Source organism: Lupinus angustifolius, chromosome LG07, assembly GCF_001865875.1.
Source record: "Lupinus angustifolius cultivar Tanjil chromosome LG07, LupAngTanjil_v1.0, whole genome shotgun sequence".
In the NCBI taxonomy this organism is placed as follows: Eukaryota; Viridiplantae; Streptophyta; class Magnoliopsida; order Fabales; family Fabaceae; genus Lupinus; species Lupinus angustifolius.
The window spans coordinates 7507219-7513185 of NC_032015.1; the positions used below are offsets into that span (position 1 = coordinate 7507219).

General features: G+C 33.2%; 2 protein-coding genes across 2 annotated transcripts in view; one reads left to right on the forward strand and one right to left on the reverse strand.

Moving 5' to 3' along the window:
• The window catches only part of LOC109352115 (probable carboxylesterase 12), a 19521-nt gene extending 13875 nt beyond the window's left edge, over positions 1-5646 (forward strand). The window contains exon 3 of the mRNA XM_019593933.1: positions 5635-5646. The gene's annotated coding sequence lies outside the window, so the exon portion shown is untranslated. The remainder of the gene's footprint in view (positions 1-5634) is intronic.
• The window catches only part of LOC109352114 (probable carboxylesterase 12), a 39213-nt gene that overhangs the window by 19443 nt on the left and 13803 nt on the right, over positions 1-5967 (reverse strand). The window lies entirely within an intron of this gene.

Sequence of the window (5967 nt, forward strand, 5' to 3'; positions counted from 1 at the left end):
GAGGTCCCTGCAAGAAGGCTCCGGTGTTGAGAATGTCATCCCCTCCGAATTATGTCGCTGGGTTATGGCATAATGAAGTGGAAGAAGAAGAAGAGGAGGACGAGGTCGTTGAGCTCGTAAATGTAGACAGCTCGGTGGAGGTGATCGACCTCGTGTCTCACTCGGAAGAGGAGGAGGACCCTAGTGAGGGGTCCAGCATTCCAGGAATCTTTTGAGTCAGCTTGTGGCTAGTCGATGTCCCTTTTGTTTTTGGCGGGGGCTGTGTTTCTTTTTGATTTTGTATATGTTAGTGGCGATGTGGTTTCCATCTTTGTTGACCTAGTGTGAATGAACTAATTATGACTTAACCGATTATATGCATTATGTTATTCAGGAAATTGTGAATCAGGTTAAGTTATCATTCGATAACGATAAGTTGATTTTCTGCATTCGATTTACTTAAAGTGATGTCCCGGAAAAAAGGAAGGTTTTGAAAAGGAGGCAATTTTTATATAATTTATTTAAAAAAAAAAAATTTACCCATTTTTCCGCAATATTTTTTAGAAGTATTTTTCGGGGCGTTACAAAATGTGCTTCAACTTTGAATAACAATCATTATGCAAATGTACAACATCGTCAAGCTAATTCATCAAATGTAACATACTATTTTGATGGGGTATTTGTCATCATCAAAATGGGGGAGATTGAAAGTGCAAAGTGTCAAGGATTGCAATAGCTATGCTTTGCCTATGTTTTGATGAAGACAAGGTTTTATTAAAGCTTAAAGATGGCTCAACAATCAACATGCCTAGAACTCATTGGTCATATCTAGACTAGGTTATATCGATAGAGTCATAAGTCTAAGTAGTTTGGGATGTGTGCCTTAGTAGGTGAGTATAGGTGATGTAAACTTAGATGCAAGTGTCACAAGCCATTATAATTGTCATATCATATTCATGAGACATATCATCTAGTTTATTGTATGTTCATGCATTAATCTTACATATTATATGTGCATATTAAGCATAATATACTTGCTAAAACATGTATAGGAGTTAAGCATAACATATGAGTAGTTTGCCTTTTCAATCACGTGTTTTAATATGTTGGTTAATCGATTAATGTGGTAACTTAATCGATTAACTCAATTGTTTTCTGTTATATCTGTTTTCTGTTACAACTGTTTTGTCTGTTTAATCATGTTATACTGGTTAATAGATTACGTGGTAACTTAATCGATTAACATGTCTATTTTATGTTATAATTGTTTTCTATTTTAACTGCTTAACTGATTGCAACGGTTTGAAGTGTCAAATCTGTTTTGTATTAGTTTAGGCAAATTGCAGAAACACATAGCCTTACATACTATTGTTTAGAATTGATTAGGGAGCATATTTTCGTGATTTACTTTGTATTTTGAAAAGAGAAATGCATGTGTGAGGAAGAGAGATTAACATGCCTTGTTGAAGTTGTTCATTGTTATTTGCATGTTGTTTTTCATATGCTTAATCTCATCATTTTATTGCTCACATGTTCATGCACTCTTCATAGAGATTCTTTGAGAGACATGTTGTTTTACATATATATTTAAAATATATAAATATTTGAATAAATATTTTTTAATATTATTTTGGTCAGTCCACCACAACTTGCAACCCACTTAGGATAGGTTTGTGCTGCTATTTGATATATATAAATTGTGCTCGAACTTTTTAGCATGGTTCAGTTTAGTCCCAACCCTGTACAGGTCAATCTAAACCTATTCGAGTAGCATATTTTGACAACTTTAATGAAATGTTCCCAGAGGTTCAAAGTGGGGCACTTATCCCCCACAAAGTCTTAATGTATTTATATCTTTCATAGATAATAATATACATAAATTATGCTTGAACTTTTTAGCATGGTATAGTTTAGTCCCAACCCTATACAAGTCAATCCAAACCTATTAGAGTAGCACATTTTAACAACTTTAATGAAATGTTCTCAGAGGTTCAAAGTGAGGCACTTATCCCCACAAAGTCTTAATGTATTTATATCTTTCATAGATAATAAATTTATTGTGTTCCATAAATTATTCATAAAAAATATTCAAAAATTAAAAATTATAATTTTTTATTTTATCTATGCAATTTCCAAAGTAAAGTATAAAGCAATACGTTTTATTTCTGTTATTATTGTGGCATAATACTATTATCGTAGAACTTCTGTATATGATTGACATTCTGTCAAATTTGAATAGTTTTCAACTCACATTAATCAATAATATATTTATAAAAATTATTCTAAACTTTGTACCATTTTTCTATATATCACCCAGATAATTTGAATTTTTTCACTTGTTCACTTGGAGTGAAGCAAGGCCTAATCATCTCATTGCCTCTCATCTTTCCTCTATTATCAACTATCTATGAATATAGCAATATAAAAAGGCAAAAGTTGACTCAATTCATGTGCCTAATTTGCTTTTAGAAAGCCAAATATATAAAATATTTTAGGATCTTTTACATTTCTATTATAGATTTTATATTTTTGTTTACGAGTATGGATAACAATCAATTTGTGGACACTGGATAGTATATCTGTCCCATTCATTGTTGTTTAGACTCCTCTTCACGCCGAACTCATGGATATCAGCTAGGTATGTTACGGACGACACTAGTGTACCTAGAAATTTAAAAAATGTTAAAAAAATAAATTGTGACCAACTTACACAATTGTGTATATGTTTTTATAATGATTTATGTTATCTTAAAGAATCAAAAAGAGAAAAAATTATAAAACATTAACATAAGTACATAAATATTAATTGAATATAACTCATTTACTCAAATAAACATAAAAAGACAAAGTCATTACTTTCAACATGATGATAAAAATTTATTTAGCAAGAACAATTTAATCGATATAACATAATATATTATATAATAACATCATTGTAACTCTAGTGTCTGGTAATCCATCTAACTGGACCCTGTCATGTTCTTCTCTCCCACATGCATTGAAAAATGTTAAAAACTTACCCTCCTTGAAAATAATACATGATAAGACATTGAAAATTGTATACTATATAATTGATTATTGATAAAGAGAAAACAACTACATTATTTTAATATTGGCAAATTTCGAATGAGATTGTCTCCTATAAAAAAATTATGTAAATGATTAATTGCAATGGTTATTATTACTATGAAATAGTAAGTAATTATAAAGTTGTAATTTGTAAGATATTAAATATTGAGTGTTAAAAAGGTATTCACTTATTGTGTTGTGTGTGGAAAGAAACAGAGGAAGAAGAAGGAATCATAAGAAGAAAAAACAGAAGGAATTGATTGAAATGTATATGTATATTTATTATGTAATCAAGTAAATTACAAAGGCTATTTATAGTAATATTTCAACAACTACCAACTAAATAAACTTACTATCTTTGGAAGTTCCTAACTAAATCAAAAACTAACACTATAAGAAACTGAATTAATTCTAACACTACCCTTTAATTCATTTCTTATTCTTTTCATCCAAACATACAACTCCTAGTTTGTGTCTAAGTTCTTCAAATCTCCTTTTCTTCAATGGTTTGGTGAATATGTCTGCAATCTGATTTTTAGAATTGCAGAACTTCAACTTGAGCCTTTCTCTATTTACTTGATCTCGTAAGTAATGGAAATGTGTCTCAATGTGCTTGCTCCTCCTGTGTGCAACTGGATTCTTGGCAAGATTTATGGCTGATTTGTTGTCAACCATTAGCAACATGCTCTCTCATTCCTTCCTGAGCTTTAGCTCTTCGAGTAAAGTTTCCAACCAAACTGATTGGCAAGCAGCCATACAAGCAGAGATGTATTTTGCTTCACATCAGGATAGAATCGCCACGGTTTGCTTCTTGGAACACCACGATATTGGAGAATCACCAAGCATGAACACATAGCCAGATGTACTCTTTCTATCATCCTTATCCTCACACCAATCTGCATCACTATACCTAACCATGTCGTGTTTGTTTGTATTGCTGCAAGTTTTGTTGGGAAGCAATACACCATATACAATTGTTCCTTTGATGTATCTAAGCAGTCGTTTTGCAGCAAGTAGATGAGATTTCTTTGGTGTTTGCATAAATCTGCTCACAACTCCAACACCATAAGCAATGCCAGGCCTTGTATTGCATACATATCTCAAACACCCTATCATTTGTCTAAAGAGAGTGTTGCATACTACTTGATCTTCATCAGTTGAGGTGCTAGAGATTCCAGCTTCAACTGGTGTAGAGGTTGAGTTACTATTGTTCATCTGAAATCATTCCAACACATCAAGAGCATATTGGCTTTGGTGCATGAAGAAACCATTCTCTGTTTGTGAATTGCAGACCAATGAAGTAAGATAGTTTGCCCAAATCACTCATGTCAAATTCAGCTTTCATATCATCCTTGAATGCACAAACTTCTTTGATCTCCTTGCTTGTAACCAACAAATCATCCACATACAAGCAAGCTATTAGCAAGTTATCCAAGTTTGAACCTCTTACATAGATTCCATACTCAGCAGTGCATTTGACAAAACCAAGCTGTGAAAGGAACCCATTGATTCTCTTATTCTCGGCCCTTGGTGTCTGTTTCAAACCATAGAGAGCCTTGTGCAACTTATAGACTTGATCTTCCTTTCCTACCACTATAAAACCTGGTGGTTGTGTGACATATACCTCTTCTACTAAGGGTCCATTTAGAAAGACAGATTTAACATCCATTTGGTGAATTGGCCAATTGTGATAGCTTGCCAATGACACAACTAGTCTTATGGTTTCTATCCTTGCCATAAGAGCAAATACTTCCTCATAATCCAATCCTTGTTTCTGCACGAAACCCTTTTTCCACCAATCTAGCTTTGTGCTTAGTCACATCACCTTTTGGATTTACTTTTACTTTGGAAACCCACTTAACAGATATTGCTCGCTTGTTTGGTGGTAGCTTAGTGAGTTCCCAAGTCTGATTTCTTTCAATTGACTTGAGTTCCTCTTTCATGGCTTCATTCCAATGAGGTTTCTTTACTGCCTCATCAAAGCTTACTGGTTCCATTTCTGCTATCAAGGCTATATGTACTAGATCTCCTTCTATAGTAATGCTTGAATCTAGGAAGACTTCATAGTCACTCAGTCTCTATGGAGTTTGTCTTGTTCTAAGAGGTCTTCTTGAGCTGGTTCTTCCATCAACAGATTGTTCTATGATTTGTTGTTCAACACATGTTAATTGTTCTGTTGAATTGTCTTCCTCGAGATGCAGTAATGTTTGCCTTTCTGTTCCTTCAGAATTCTGATTCCAATCCCAAGCTTGTGACTCATCAAACCTTCCATCTCTGGTTAACATTATCTTTTAAGTTGAAGGATCAAAAACTTTATATGCCCTTTGATGAGCAATATATTGCACATTATTCATAACCTTAATTTAGTATGATTGATGATTCTTGGTGCCTAATTGACTTTGTTTCACATGGTTTAGTGTTTTAGACTTTATTGGACTAATATTCCTAAAATGAGTTAATTTGGGATTATTTGGCCTGATTAAATCTATTATCGTTTTCAGATCACATTTGGCACCAATGTCATTTTGGGCATTATGGAAGTCGATGATATGTGTTGAAGTGAAGATTGTATTTTTAATTTAGGAGTTGTTTTTATTGTAATTTAGCTTTGGGCCCATTTTTAGGCCCAATTCGGTTTATGTGTGTTGGAGTGGTTAAATTCGGATTCCCCACTCCAAACACACATACTTCACTTTGCCTCATTTTAAAACACTTTTACTTTGGTTCACTTTGTAAAAGACACATTTCCGTTTTCCCTCTTTTTGCTCTGCTAGGGTTTCACTCATTCTTCATTTTCTCATTTTCGATTTGCTCTTTCATTGCCATAGAAGGCTAAATTTCTAGACTAAGTTCCTTCGGTAATGTATCACAACTCTTGAGGTTTTGTTATTAATGCATTTTCAGTTTCTTTATTGTTGA